Source organism: Molothrus ater, chromosome 6 (assembly GCF_012460135.2).
Source record: "Molothrus ater isolate BHLD 08-10-18 breed brown headed cowbird chromosome 6, BPBGC_Mater_1.1, whole genome shotgun sequence".
In the NCBI taxonomy this organism is placed as follows: Eukaryota; Metazoa; Chordata; class Aves; order Passeriformes; family Icteridae; genus Molothrus; species Molothrus ater.
In genome coordinates this window covers 52864933-52881531 of record NC_050483.2, presented here as the reverse complement: position 1 = coordinate 52881531, position 16599 = coordinate 52864933, and the positions used below count along the sequence as shown (strand labels likewise).

At 40.8% G+C, this 16599-nt stretch overlaps 1 protein-coding gene across 5 annotated transcripts in view; it reads right to left on the bottom strand.

The window, feature by feature from the left end:
* The window catches only part of KLC1 (kinesin light chain 1), a 45544-nt gene extending 30215 nt beyond the window's left edge, over window positions 1–15329 (bottom strand). For 2 of the 5 annotated variants that reach the window (XM_036384230.2, XM_054515248.1), the window contains exon 1: window positions 15040–15327. The gene's annotated coding sequence lies outside the window, so the exon portion shown is untranslated. Of the gene's footprint in view, window positions 1–15039 lie in introns of all 5 variants that reach the window. The other 3 variants (XM_036384228.2, XM_054515247.1, XM_036384231.2) reach the window with 3 other exon arrangements.
* Between the last annotated feature and the right edge of the window lie 1270 nt (window positions 15330–16599).

Sequence of the window (16599 nt, the reverse complement as noted above, 5' to 3'; positions counted from 1 at the left end):
AAAGTACAGACTCTCCAAAGTTGTGTAGAAAAATGAACTGTAATTGAATGTGCACCAAATTTGCAAATAAATGCTTCTAACACACAGTCATATAGGAATTTGTTATGGATTATACTAACTTCAGCACACAAACCTAATTAGCCTTGGCACACTTTCACAGCCTCAATTAACAATTTCCATCCTGCATGCACAGAACTGAACCTTTCATTATAAAGAAGTAAAACCAGCAGAGACATCTAATGAAGTGATTATCTGTGTATCTTTTGTGAACAGAGATAGCAGCAATTCCTTCTGCATACCTCAATATTGTCATTTTACAGCAAAATGAAAAGCAGATGTTTGCATGCATATATGTAATGCACACACAGACACTGTCTTTAAAAAATTACACATTTTAAACACTTCAGTAGAAATAAAATTAATTCTAAGTGATGAATACAGATAAATTAACACTCATAAATTAACAGATAAATTAAAAGGCCCATAGCACTGGCTGAATACATTGAAGCTGCAACTAAGGATGGCCAAGCCAGCACAGCAGCTTTTGAAGAGAGGAGAAGCAGGTTTAAACATGATGGGGCAAAACCACACTAAAACCATCCCAGCAGCAGACCTGCTTTATGAATACATTCCTCCTGTCTCAATCCAGTGTGCCAGGCTTTTTAGCTGCCTCATTCCAACTCCAGTGTAGCTAAAAGCTTTCATTGCTTCTGCACTACCAGCACAAGGGATCTGCTGGAGCTGGAGCCAAGCCAAAAGCTGCATCAAGACAGACTGACATGAAGGTCCTTGGGATTCTCAAGTCTCCTCTGTTATCATCTCACTGTTAGAATCCCAATCTCCCACTGACAGGAAAGGAATAAATCTTTTGGGATAAGTTTTGAGGGTTGTCTGTTGGTGTTCAGAGTTTTATAGATTGTGCTTGGGAGAATAATTTAGAAAACAGGAGGAAAACAAACATATAATTTGTCCTGCTATCAAATCTGACTCCTTGCAGGAGTAAAATTTATGGATAAATATCTAATAGCCTTTAAGGGCAGTAAGTGAAGGTGTGGTGCAATCATGATTCTTCTAAAATGTATTTTACAAAAGATCATTGCCTGTTCACCAATCAAGCCTATATTTGAATACATAATCATATAACTGAGGAAGGTTTTGTAAAGGGCAAGGACATGGATTCAATGATCCCTGTGAGTCCCTTCCAACTCAGCATATTTTGTAATTCTGTAAATTAGATTTGAATATCCTGAGACAGCAAATGCCACACAGGAAGCAAACAAATGAAGTTTGTATGCAGGATGTATAAAGAGGAAAGGAGACAAAACCTAGCCAGTCTATTGTCACTTCTCAAAAAATGTTAACTCTTTCTTCCTATACATTTTCCCTACAGGAAAAAAATGGTGTAGGCAAAGGCTTCTCAAGCTCCTGAAAGTTTTGTCCTGCACTCCACTGCCCTGCAAATTTTACCTAGGCAGGAATTCTAGAATCAAATACTAGTTTTTAGCTCAGTTTACAACTGAAAACAAATCAAAGAATTAAGATGTACAAAGGTTTATAAAACAGAATTCTGGATGAGGAAAAAAAATATGCAATGCAGTCAGAGTTACAGACTCACTAGCTGGCTTAAGAAATTTACCTATTATATTAAGTATGTGTCTGTGTAGATCTTGAATATTATCCTCCTTCTTTCTTTGTGATGATATTGACTATGCTGAAGTCCAAAAGGCACTTAATGCTTTCCAACTTCTAGAAAAATCAAGTCACAGCCTTCGAACACACAAAAATTAGTAATTTTGACAGATCAACATAAAAAGCCCTGCAATTAAAGAGGTTTCCACAACATTTTGTAACATAAGCTCAAAACAAAGAAATTGACTGAGAATAGCAAGAGTCTGAACCAAAGAAAGCACAAAGCAAGCAAAGCCAAGCTTTCAGTCTGTAACCACTGGGATAATCTCATCATATACAAACAACTTAAGTGGCTGCTATCTTTAATCAGTTCCAGTATTTTGTTATTCATAAAACTTTCAAACCAACTACACTAGTAATGCTGACATGACAGATTTCTGCCTAAATTCTTCCACAGACGTACACATATCACAGCCAGCTACTAAACTCTCCAGCTCACATTTAAAGATCTCTTACAGAGCTTTTCCTACCCAGCTGCTTTTAAAGAAGAGTTGTTTTCCTGCAGTTCGCTTCAAAATATTCTTGTGCCAAAACATGTATGAATCCCTCTTTGCATAAGAAAACTTACCAAGGAAGAATTTCATTCTAAAAACCCACAAGATTTTTTTTTCCTTGACTAAAGATTAGCATAGATCCTAAAAACAAATAAATAAAACCATTCTAGTTTTTCTTCCTTGGTCTGAATCCCTAAGGACGCCCCTCTCTGTATTGATATTTTTATTATTTAATGAGTTTCAAGTACTAAAAGCTTGGAAGATAAAATTTTAATGTACTTAGCGTATGATCACAATTATTGCAAAATATAATTTTAAATAAATTATAAAACCCTCCAAGTCTAAACTGCTTTGTCAAGTGAAATTCTCCTTAAACTTTTTCTCTGAATGTACAGCTAACAGGCAGCATAGCTGAAAATGAATGTGTTCATTCATTTTCAAATAATGTGTTTGTATATAAAAAAGAGTAAATCATCTTCCCAACAGTAAAAGCTGCTGCAAGACTGGCTCAAGCCATACCTAGGGGCTCTGTCACCCACATGCACTGCAAATTCCACGAAGTTACAGAGAAAAGTTAAACTAATTTGAGCTTTTTGTATCTCTAATAGGAACCTAACAGTTCACAGTTTCCTAACAATAATCAGTCTATTCAAGGCTTTTAACCCTAATTTCACTTTTAGTTCCTCCTAATTAAATGGCAAGGTTCAGCATCCTACATCTGCCGCGTACTTGCTTCAATTTTGTAAGAGCTGCAAATTACAAGTCATTAATTCCCTGCTCAGAGCAAGAACACATCTCATTACATCATGGAAGGCATCATCTTCAAATACTACAGGCTGCTTTAACTGCTAATCTTCCTAATGTGGAAAACTGCCTTCTCAAACAACCATCAAAACATTACAGGCTGTTCCAAGCACAAAAACTAAGCAACAAAGGCAAGAGATGAAAAACAGTTTGGGAAGGACTGAGCAGCGTGTCAAACACTGCATCAGCCGCACCCCTCCTGCAGGCAGCCCAGCAACAGCACAAGGGACAAGGATGAATCACTCACGGATGCCTTTCATACGCTGAGAAAGGTGTTTGTAAAAGCACTCCCATAACAAATAGTGATTGGGACTATATTGCTGTTATGGCTTTCAGTCAGAATCTCCAAATCTGAAAGAACAATGATTATCTGTTGTTTTTTTCAAATTTAAGATGTTAAATTTCTCTTTACCTGTGAGACTATTTCTGCTGTCACAAGTCATATTCCCATAAGGAATATTTATAATCTTTCCTTTTTTGTCTGATTTGCCTTCCTTTTACTTAAAATGATCCCTTATAGTCAGGAATTTTGTTCCATTACATGATCCCTAAACTCCCAGAGGAATGTAGCTTTTCCCTCTTGACATATTCAGGACTGCAGCTTCCCTGCCAGTGCTAGTCATCACTCTTCCCATCATCTATATTTGAATCTGCATAAAATAGAAAATCTGGAACTGCACCTGCAAGCAGTGTCCTGGTGGAGGTCAGACTTAAGGCACACTGGCTGACCCAGTTCTATAAACAGAACACTGCTGTACTTCTGCACTGCCTCGGCTTTCCAAATGCGTGAGCTCAGAAAGCACCTTCAGCATTTAACACACAGGTACACGAGCTGCCTTAAAAATAAAAATAACTCGGTGAGGACAATTAGCAGCACATTCTGGAGGCTGGAAATCACTGACCAGAAGCAGTGATTGCAGAGGATGGAGTTGCACACAACCTAGCAACCAGCATTAAGCTACAGAGAAACTCCCCCTCCCCAAGGGGAGTCACTTTTTCTACCAATTACCAGATAGTAAGCATTTGAATTTAAAATATCTTGCTGTGCTCCTCCTGCCAGCCTTCAATTGAGAGCTAGCCCTGAATGCAGAAGTCTGCCCTACCACTTGGTTTAAAGTGAAGGTATGCTAAGTAAATAAATGTCCTGTAAAAAAGACATTTGTGGTTCTTTAATGTCAAGGACACATATCCCAAGAAAAGCTCAGAATCACATCTGGACTTTCACCTACAGTCTTAACATCATAAAATGTCTGTGTTGGTAAGTAAACTGGACAAACACTCAATCTTTGCAAAATTTTGGCATTTCTAAAAGGCAAGCCCAGAGGTTTCTGAAGAAATGCACAGGACACTAAAATTAAGCAAAGGACAGATTGACTAAAAGGAGTAAAACAAAAACAACCCTTGAATACTGGCAGAAATCTCCACATCTCCAACAAGGCTGCTGCTTTTCTCTAATGACTGCCAGGAGCAGCCTACTCTCCACATGGCAGCAGTGGGAAGAGGCTGCGGTGGCCTCACGTTCTACCCCTGCATCCCAGCAGCATCCACCTCTGAAAAACACTGCCAGCCTCTAGAAAACCTGAATGGCCACCAAAGCCCATGCACTGCAATAAACTATGTTTAAGTGAAGAGGATTATGTACTTGTTTAGCTGAAGAACACAGCCACTGTACATCTACCTTGATAAATCTTTCAATGTTTTAACGTTGGGGCCAGCTATTAAAAAATTTAAAAATCATACCTTTCAGGGGAAATCTTCAGATTCTTTGGAAAATGAAAAAATTATTACAGAGAAACTCAGACTAACAAAACATATTTGCTAAAAAAAAAGAGATGATAGCAAAAATAGCTCCTATAAAACCCTTACCAAGGGTGAAGCTGACAATTCTCTTTGAGAAAGCACAAGCTAAGATGATTTGCACTGCTGAGAAAGTACAAGCTAGAAGATTTGCTCTGCTGCAGAGTCCTTTGATTTAGATTTCTATAGCACGCTACTTCAACACTAATGAACACTTTCTTAGCAATCATACCTGGATTCTTAAAGGTAACAAATTTAATACTAGTTTGAAAAAAATACTTTTGCACATTTCAAAGACAGCTGGCAAAAATGTCTTGAGAGTTATTTCAGTCCTCAGCCTTCTTCCTTCTGCAGCAAGCAAACTATTTTCATGAAATGTATTACTTCCTGCTGAACTAGTTAACAGTTCAAAATCTGTATACAGTGTAAAAGTATTCAGTGACATAAAAGCTTTCTTTAACTACACGGATTATTCTCCCTCTTAAAGAAAAGATTATGGTGTCAATCCCTTGACCGTGCTGCACTGAATAAACACTGGCTACTAGCTAGCATTTCAATTATCATGATACAGCAAATCTGTATCCTTTTAACTGCAGACAGTCCAGATGACCTGCCCATCTAATTCCAAAATCTCTTTTAGACTCAAACATATCTGGAATTCCATAACGCTGCAGGCTAAATCCCATCTTGCTTTTCCTGTTCACATACTGCAGCAGACAGAGACCCTCAGATGATGTGACTGCCCCTTACACATTATTACACCCATTCCAATTATTTGTGTGGAAGGAATCAAGGCAAAGTACCCTCTTTTTTGCACATCTCATCAACTGCATTTTACCTTTCCAAAGACCTAAAAATACAGTGATTGAAACACAGACTGGCAACATATCCTAAAATCACTGTAGATTCTCTGAAAAGTGTTAGATACTACAATTGGTCTGGATGTATTATAAGCATGTAAGAGAAAAATTCATTCTCTGTACACATTCCCAAGCCCTTCCTATACCTCAGATTTCAAATGAAACTAGGATGGATATTAAGACCCTTCTATGCATTTGGTATCACATCAAAGATTACTCTTTGGCAAAGCTGAAACAAGTGCAAAAGCAATCTGACAGGCATGTGTGTCTAAGGCAGTTCCACAGAGCCAGTCAGGAGTCCAGAGGAGCTACACTAAAAGCCAGACTTTCAACAAGGGACAGCTTAAAAACTTTTTGTTAATCAAGGCTGCTATCATCTGTTACATGCTGGTGGTACATAACTTCCTTACTCAAAATCTGAAACAACCCTGTGGCAAGATCCAAACTCCATTCTCTTCCAGAATAATAAAACTGAACACAATCCTCTTCTGCTGTCTGGCAGTATTGGGTGAAATCTAATGCTGAATTTTTTTTAAATTTTAGTTATGTCCATGGAATCTCTGAAGGCAGGCAGACTGCAAACCTCCAAGTCTCCTACCCCTTGGAGCAAGGGAGTTGCCTCCCTTCTGTACCACTGTTGTGTCAACAGAAGCAGCGTCTGTTGGTCTCCTGCAAAGCCAGCACTTCCTTAGCTTCTGTGAGCACTAGTAAAACACTTTCAGGCAGCCACCAATGGATGTTGAGAAAGGAGAGTTTTGTCCCTCCCTATAAAACTGACACAACATACCAGTTTAGGCCACAGGAGATTTGCCTTCTCCTGTGAGATGTGACAACAAAGCCCACCTCACTGGATCACTTTAACCAAAAGATCATGACTGTATCAAGAGCAGTTACATAAAGACAGAATAAGCTTACTTACATGAATCAGAAGGCAGAGGTGTAACAACTTAAAGAGTAGTTATAATTACCTTTAATTATTAAAAAGTCTTGTCACAAGAATCAAAAATCCATCAGGAGAAATCTAGGCTAATTGTTCAAAAATTGTCTTGTAGTTTAGTATTTTGTAGTTACAAGGACATGCTTCCTAAATTATCTACTTTAAGTGGATTGAAAGGAAATTTTGACTGTATTTTAAAATAAATACTGTCAAGAAAGTCTGAGTAACAGATCCATCATCACTATCAAATTACACAGGTTTTCCCCTCAACATTCCAAGAACCTGCATTGATTTCTGTGTGAAAATAGCACTTGGCTCTTCATGGACTGGCCACCTTGTGCAAACAGGTCGTCAATGAATTTTGATAAATGTTTTGATAAGGCTGGTTCTTGCTGATGTGAGAGATTTTGAGACTGGAATAGGGTTAGGGCACACAACATAAGAGGAAATACAGCAACATCAAAAGCTACCTGTCTTGCAATTTGAAGTTTTCAATAGTGTAGACAAAACATTTTTTCAGCTTAACTCCAGTTCTTTCATTTTGCATTGTTATTTTTGGACAAGAACTGCTTTATTGACTAATCAAAGTAAGCATCCATTTATGTTATCTATTTATCTAATCTCTAAACAGCACTTAAGTAGAAGTACAGGAATGTTCCCATCAAATCAGTCTTCCAGAATACATTAGAAATGCTATCAGCTTCCACTTGCTAACATCAATTCTATTATCTTAACCAAATCTACTTTTTATAGCATAGCCATAAAGATCTGGAAAATGCATTCAGGAAGGGCAGAGAAGGCCACAGCTTGCCTCATATCACTCGATCCATGTGGGAAGCTCTGCTGACAATTTGCTGCGAGTATTGACTACAACGCTCTTACATGCTTGATGACATTGAAGAAAAGGGTTATTAGGACTGAAACAAGAAAAAAAAAGCTATTTCTTCTGCAGGCATAAAAGGACCATCCACTAACAGTGTTTCAGCACACAGCAGCCTTTAGGTTTAACAAATCCTTACATCAGGTTTTGAAACTATTTAATAGTTCACATTAAGATGCACAAACTGTGCAGTGTCTCTTCAAGCTTTAGGGGAAGTATCTTCCTCCTGCTTATCCTTCAATAATTAAAAAAAGAAATGCAAAACCACTAAAAAGACAGAAAAAGTTTCACAATTTAACTGTCCAGGCATAATCCTTAATATTGAGAAAGAATCAATGCTAACCCATTCAATATTACATTAAAACCAATACTTTCAATGGCAACTACCAGTTATGAGAATTTTTTTATACCTTACATATTTAAGTTCACAGAAAGGACAGCAAATGATACAACCATCTAGAAAAACAACTGCGTATCACTCACTGATTCTTACCTACAACTGCAGAAAGCTGACTTAGCTGTAAGGTTGGAAATAATTTCCTTGTTGAGTACTCCATAATCTGGAGGCCTTATTCTGATGTTCTGAACTCTCCTGGGTCAGGAGGTGCTGAGCAATAGAGCAGGCCCTAACACAACACTTCACAAAGGCACCTTAACATTCTGTGCACTCATACCTGAGGACCAAACCATAGTTCCAACCCCTTCTCTAGGGATCTTTCACATTCCTGATTTACCTTAGCTAGTGCTGGGCACAGAGTGTCCCTTTGGGACTCCTGAAATCCTCCCTGTGGTCACATCACTCGTGTCACAGCTCCCCCCACCCTGCTGCAGGACACCGCTCTTCTGGTGGGCTGACACAGAACAAGAGCACACTAACTGGAAAATAAACACAGAAGCTAAAAGTTTCATTTGAATACTGTTTTTTAAACCATCTCACTTGGCTAATCTGTTTTGAAAGCATGCCCCTCCCGAGGATGGCAGAACAGTGGCCTCCTAAAACAAGCAGGCCATTAAAAGCACCATATCATGCGCTTGCAAGCACCGCTCCATGCGCAGCCACACTACAGGCTGCAATACAAAAAGGAAAAGAAAAAACAGAAGTCAGCAAGCATGTTTTCGAGCTATTTGTTATCCTAACAAATGGGTGTGGATCAAGATTCAATGGCCACACAAAGTACAGGCAGTCACTGTAATTCAAATCACACCAACTGCTGCCTTCAAAAATGGGCTGTGCATCTTTGCTGTCCACCTGCATTCAGCACAAATTCCAAACCCAAGGTATTTTTCTTTAGTTAAACAATGTATTCCAACAGCAATATTTTAAGTGTGGGCTAAAATCAACATGCAGAATATGATTTTTTTCTTAAAACTCCAGGGAGAGAAATTGATACTAATTGAATAAAAAGTACTTAAAAGCAAAGTAATTGATTCATTAATCTGCCTTTATCTATTTTCTGAACAATGGAAAGATGTATTTAAGTAACAGCAAATTACTGAGACTCTGAGACAAAGTCACCCTGTGGTGCCTCTTGTCTTTTTCAAAAGGTATAGAATGGATAACAAATTCTTTAAAAAATTAGGACATCTGGCTATGACACCTGTCTGTACCATAAGAAAACATTACATATCATCTCTGTATGATTTCTTAAGCACTTGGGAGTGCCTACCAAGGACCAGTATCTTGTGTTCCAGAATGCTTCCAGACCAGAATCTTATGAAGCAGTTTTATTACATGCTCTCTGTTAAACACAATTCTGCCTTACCACAGCCATAGTCCTCAGGTTCACACATCTTATCTTCCCAAAATACAACATTCCTCAAAACTAACATGTCTTTCTGGGGATTCATTCCCTTATACCTCTAGGTCACTATCATGCAAGCTAATCATCAGGACTTCTGCACCCCTCCATGTTTCAATACAGTAATTAATATTCATTATAGTGAATGCTACTATACTGAATTGGGCCACTACATCCAAGGAAATGGTAAATATAAAGTTCAGCACATTCTTTTATTTTCCACACATTATTGCCTTCTATGTCCAGAGGAATTTAGAGACTGAATCATCTGGTCTGGCTTCCTGCAAACACCTGACCCTGAGCACTCATTCACTCACCAAGGCTATGGCTAGCCATCCTAACCTGGCAGTGCTCCTCATCCAGCCACACATTTCATTCACTGTCCATAATAAATCCCTGTCCATAATAAATCAAAATAAAGGTATGTGCCTTTTACTAGATTATTTTACTGTCAGAAGTGAGGGTACAGAAAAGAAAAATGGTTCAGGCCAACCAAAATACACTTATTTCCCCAGGCTGCCATGCAGCAAGCTGTGTTGATGGAACAAGGACAAGGGAACAAGCAGCAGGACTGTGGAACTACATAAACCAGCACTGAGATTGAAGAACATTTCATCTACATCCTTAGAGATCAATTATATATTCCTATTCTGTCAACAGAAACATTACAGGAGGTTGTAATGCCCCTCCTAGCTCAAAACTATAACCTCCCCTGTGTCCTCACATATTACATCCCACTAGTTGGATTAATCTGACTGCACTCTGCCACTGTGAGGGAGAGATGAATCCACTTCTTTCATCAACCCTCCTCCCTTTTAAATACACACTAAATGTGACTGGGAGCTGGGGGAGAGCAGGGTGGAACATCCAGTTTAAGCACATGAACAAATGAAATATTAAAGGTGGGGATATACTAAAATCCACTCATGGCAAAGACAGGAGGGATGACAGAGTAACAGCAGCCTCTGAAATGGAAGCTGCTCAAGCCAGAAGACAAAGATGAAACTGTGCCTTTCCCACGTTATTCAGGCTGACATTGTTTGATAAAGGAACATCCATAAAAGCACTAAATCTTAAGACAATATTCTGTTTAGAAAAACAAAAAGAAAGCAGCAGAACCACACCAACAAACACCCTGCTCCTCCCTGCCAGTCCCTAATCTATAATGACATGGTTTGCAAATCATTCAGCTACTGTCACTGGAAGGAACAAACTCAAGATACAGCGCAGGAATGCAGTTACTGCAATCCTTTACAAAGCTTCAACCACCACCCTCTGCACTGAGGAATGGCTCACAAGCTCAAACCACAGCACACTGCCAGTAATCTTAATTTTTTGTTAACATTAACTACTTAACTACTACATACAAACACAGATAAGAATGAAGATAATAATTTATCTGGTAATACTGAAAAATATAGGTATTGTCCTTTAAAAAGACTAACTTGTAGATATAACTTTTTAAGTAGTATCAAAAAGTTGGTTTATGTCAGACATTTCTTGAACTTCTGAACAGTAAGAAGTGCAGTGTTAACTTTTGAAATGGTTTGCTGGGGTACATCCCATAGTAAATGTAATATAACTAGCCACCACCCCAACCCTACAGATATGTAAAGAAGCCAGTGCTACCCACTAGATTGGTGGCATCCTTTGTTCTAGTCACTCTAAAACTTAATAAAATCAGCTAGGTTTCTGACATAGTCCTAGAAAGAAAATCTAAACACGATGAACTGGGTTTATGGTGGGTATTTACAAAATAATCAAAATATGAAACTGCTCACTTTTAAGTGTACCCACAAAAGATATTTTAGTGCTTTCACTTGTAAGGAAGACTTGATACTGAGAAACCATGTACAAAATATGTCCATTTAAGCAGACAACAGAGGGAAAGCATATTGGAAATATAAGATGGCATGAGCCCATATTCCTCATTTTCAGCAAGAAACATGACCAACTATAACTATTTGACAAACTAAATTCATTTTAATTCTACATACATGCCAAATGCCAAAATACAGCTTCCAGAGTAAAGATTGTTTCTTATTGCAGTTAAATAGCAGCATCCCTGGGAGATAAACTGGATTCAAAGAAACAAACAGTGATTAAATCAACACATGGATATTATTACCTGCATCTGTTTTCTTAGCTGACTGAATCTGAAGAAACTGTCAACTATCAGAGACTGTCTTTACACATTTAAAGAAATTAGCATCTCTAATGTTAACTGTGCTTTAGTGTTCATCCTTTGTTCACATTCCCAAATATATTATGGGTACTAGAAGCATACATACAACCTTCAGCCCTCATGCACGCCCTTTCATTATGGCCTCTTATTATTGAGTATGTTAACTGTCTAGCACAAAAAGCCCCATGTATAGGGTCATCTCATGCCTGGTGACTACCAAACACCTCACACAGAACCCTCTGGAAGTAATTCCTGTATCACTGAAAGCATCTGCAACTCTGGCTCTAATCCGTAGTGAAGTGCCCAATTTAAATCCCGGAAGATGACGACAACAAATATCTGAGCAAATCCAAGTCACAAAAAGGGCACCTTTCTCTGGTCAGGCATTTATTTAGTAATTTTCAAAGGAACCACACTTCCTTCTACATCCTACTTTCAGAAAGGAAAATGTTTCACTAAATCAAACACTGGGAAGACTTTATTACCTCAAGAACACCTGAAGCTGACTCTGACTCAGGGTAACTGCTACAACTATTTCTACTTTGAAGTCAAACAGGAATCTTTTTAGAGTGAACAAGGTTTCTCTGGCTGGTACTTGGGTACAACAAATACATTTTAGACATTATGTTTGTCATGCTTTTGCTTGAAGGAAAATCAGAGTTAACGTTGAAAAGAAATGTTTTTCTAAACTTTGGTCAAGGTAAAGACTGTGTTCTTGTAAAACAATTAGAAATATTTGGAAACATGAAATATTATGAAGGCTGAATTAAGAGAAAGCCTGTGGCTACCCACTTTATTGAGATGGTGAAGGAAGTGGTCCATTTTTACAACAGTTGTGTCATACTGAACAACACCCTGGAGGCTTACTGACTACAAAAAATGTTAATTTAACTAGACCTAGCATGCTTGTCCCCATCACTATCTGCAACTCTGCTCTTCAACACTGAATACATTTTACTTTGTAAACAGAGTACACTTTGCTTATTTATGAATTTACCTAGATTTCTGTATTTTTTACTCCTCTTATAAAAACTTTATTTTACAAGTATTTGTACACTGAATCGAGTTTTAAAATAATCATGAGCTATGCAACTGGAGAGATGCTATTAATCCCAGAGTAAATTCAATTGCATGTCTGCCAGAGAAGTCAAACAGAAGAAGAGATGAAAGAGTAACTGCACAAGCCCACATTTTAAGAGAAACAGAAGCTGCATTAAATGGACTCAGAGCTGAATATAAGGCTACAGTATTTCCCCAAATTCCCAATTAAATAAGAGACATATATAGGTATGTGTGCATACACAAAAAGATAGAGAGAGAGAGATATGTGTACTGTATGAGCAGCACATGAGTGAGAGGTTTCTGACATGAGCATGGCAAGTTCTGCATAAACACAGGAAGCAGCAATTGTCCTTATATGCCTTAAATGTCTGTACAGTGTATTTTGTTCTATGTCAAAAACATTCAGATTGACTCCTGCATATTTAATTTCAAATTATGTATGTGAGTCCTCTGTTGTCAAACACAGACCTTTTAAAAGAATCAATTTCCATTAATAAGGCATTACTAACCATATAATAGGAATTTGACAAACAATTCATGAAGCTACTTCACAGAACCTTTGGGGGGTAACCTTATACTCTTTTTTAGTTATATATGGTAGCAAGTAAAGAGAATCTATGCTCAAATTGCTGTTAGCACTTCTGATTACTGGAACTGTCCAGCTCCATCCTCATCCTTCAGAAACATGAAGGTTGCCAAACTTTAACTGCAACATGATGCAGAAGTGATACTGCATTGGTGAGCGAGTTTCAGGAATGGACAATTTAAATTCCCTGCCTTTACCCACGTGCTTCTCCACTATGTGAAATGTCTCCCTAAATGGAACTGCCAGAGTTCTCCATAGCTGTTCTAATTTCATGGAAAAGGTCCTCCCAAACCATGTGGTCACAAAAATAATTGTGCAAGTGACTTACAAGGTCTTCTGCTCAGCCTCACCAGATGGATCAGCTTTCTCTCTGCTGCCAGTAAATGCTGAATGTGTAACTTCCAATTGTATCTGTAATCCTGGGGTTATAACATCCTCTATCATGTTTCGCTGAAGCTTTGGAATTCATACCCAATTAAAATAAAGCTATTTTCCCAAAGAGTTTTAAATGAACAGTGCATTCTAAAAGGTGTTGCTTTCAGTTTTGTTGGGCTTTTCTTTTTTTAATCAAAATGCTAAGCTGTCTAAAACCTCAACAATTCATCTTTAGCTTCCAATGGACACCCTTTGTGCATAAGTTTCCTATTTAAGTGATGAGCAAATGCAAAAGTGGAAGTGAAAGAGACAATTACTTTGCAGAGCAATTGTTGTTAAACCTTCTGTCTAGCACAAGACAGCTAAAAATGAATTTTAACTGTTTTAATTTCTTGTATTTTTATGTGTAAACATGAAAGCATGCTATATGAATGACACTGGCTCATAATTTTGCTGTTCAAAGTAAACTATAGAAACAGACTTTTGCTTTTTCCTAGCCAGTTTTGTTTTCTGAGTCTGTATTCTGACTTCATGACCAGTATCTTGAGTACTGATGTTACTTTTACATCATATCCACTAATGGAAATCACTAAAACGAAAAAAAAAAAAAAACCCAAAATGTTTAAGAGCACCATCACTGATTTAGCCACCTTCAAAAGCCACACAAGAGTATTATACTAAGTGATACCATCTTGGCAATTAAAATGTGCTTCAATATGTCTAGAACATAGAATTCAATAAAGTGTCAAGAAGTTTCCTTATTCTGATTACGTACAACTGCTATGCAGACCTACAAATCTGGCATCTTGTTACTTAAAATATCAGAAAGACCAAAGCAAAATAAGTAAGGTTTTAAAGTGTCCTTCTAATCAATCTCCACTCCAAAGATACAGTTAGTTATCAATTAAATCCATTATGTATTTTTTGCTAGAATAACGCGTTTCTAACCAATGCTTTCCTTATTTTGGAGGTGCAGAAATCCAGGCAAGACCTAAGTCTATGAATCGCCTCGGACTACAGCCCGGCAGGTGACCTACAATGTATAAATCCGGTCACTATGTACAAAGCCCAAAGCAGACCTGTCCTCGCCTCGCCTTCCACCAGCAGTTCCGCCCTGGCAGCGGCGCAGCCCCGGCGCCGGGGGAGCGCAGACAAAGCGCCGCACGCCCGGAGCCGCAGGCCGGAGCCTCCCCAGCCCTCTCTGCCCGCTCCCTCCCAGGGCGGCGCCCGCCGCAGCACCGGGGGGAGCCGGCAGAGGAAACGGGGACAAAGCCCAGCCGATCCCCATCCCGAGGCACGTACCCCTGCCCGCAGCCGAGCGCCGAGCGCAACTGACAAAACGCCCAAAAAAGCCTCCCCAAAAAGCCACCCCGCCCTGGGCGCGGAAAGGACGGGGCCGGCTGTCAGCGGCGGCGCTGCGGGGGGACCGGGCGGCCCGCGCAGCCTTTTGTTGTTTGCGCAGCGGCGGATGAGAAGGGAGAGGAGCTGAACACCCCACGCACCCACAGCCAAACACACACGCCCCGGGTCCCGGCCCGCCGGCCCCGGCCCGGCCGGCTCCCCCCGCTCACCGCTCGGTGCTGCAGCTCGGGCGATGTGCGCAGCGCTCGCTGGGGCGGCGGGGGCCGCGCAGCCCGGGGCGGGGAGGCGGCCGGAGGAGGATGTCAGCGATGGGCGGGCGAAAGGGAGGAAGGAAAAGGGTTTTGGGGGGGGAGAGAGGACCGGAGAGAGGGAGGGAAGGCGAGGAAGAAGCGAGTCAGCACCACGGCGGACCCAGCGCTTCCCGCAAGGCGCTGGCAGGGCCGCGGTGGTCGGCGCCGGCGGAGCGGGCGCTGACAGCTGCCGGCAGCCGCCACCACCGCCCCGGCTGCTGCTGCTGCGGCTGCGGCCGCCGCCCCTGTCCCGCCCCGCGCTCCCCTCCCTCCTTCCCTCCCGCCCCGCCTGACATGGCGGCGCCCCCCCTTCTCCCACAAGCGCCCGCGCGCCCTTCTCCCCCACCGCCCCCCGTCATGGCGTCAGCCCTCCACGGGAGCGGGCAATGCCCGGCGGGATGCTCTGAGGGAGCTCAGAGCTTCAGGTGCATCCCCGAGGATGCCGGTGCCGGCCACGCTAAACCCTGCTAAGATCTGCCTCGTCCGCCTCAAGTGGATGTCAGCGGAGAGCAGATCCCGGCGGTTCCTCAGGGCGCCCTCGGTGACACTGGGGCGGTTCCACGCCAAGGGGGCTCCACTGCTGATGCTCCTGGCGCTGGTTTGACCTCCTGTAGTGGAAGGAAGTTCAGGGTTATGGTGACTGTAGAACTTGTGAAACTGATGCCCCCATCTCAGTTGAATGCCTCTGGGAAAATCTTCAACTCCCTTTAAAAAGGACGTGGAGGTGCTGGAATGTGTCCCGCAAAGGGCAGCACGGCTTGTGAAAGGTCTAGAAAATGTCTCTTATGAGGAATGGCTGAGGGACCTGAGTTGGTTTAGGAGAAGAGGAGAGGCTCAGGAGGAACCACATCACTCCCTGGAATAGGTTTCCCAGGGAGGTGGTGGAGCCACCACCCCGGAGATGCTCGAGAGGCACCGGGATGTGGCCCTGGGCAATGGGGTTCAGTGGTTATGGGGTTACAGAGGCAGTGCTGGGTGGAGGGTTGGACTGGATAATCGTGAAGGTCTCTTCCTACCATGACTTCATGAAATGCGCTTGAAAATCTCTGCAGTGTGCAGCGGCTCATGGAGCAAGTCACAGAGAAATAGGCTGAAGGACGAGTTCTGTGTTGAAGGTTGGGCCCCCACGCAGAGCTCAGTGTGTGTTGCTAATATATTTCAATACCCTTGTCTTTGTTCTGCATGGAAGTAAGTGAAAGATCCCTGCTCTTACCCAGGTTTACTCATGAAAAGTAAGACTTTCTTGAGAACTCAGTGACACTTGTCACAAGAACTATTTCTTTGCAGCTTCCAATTTCATTCCCACTCTCGCTAGAGAGGAAGGAACAGCCACAGTATTTTCTTTGTGTTATGTTCCACTAGGTAGAATTTAAGACCAGAAAGGAAAGATGGAAGGAATTGAGGTATAAGATAGAAAAAAAAAAATATTAAAAAGAACAGTTTAAAAAACAAAACAAAACAAAAACAACCACAACAAAA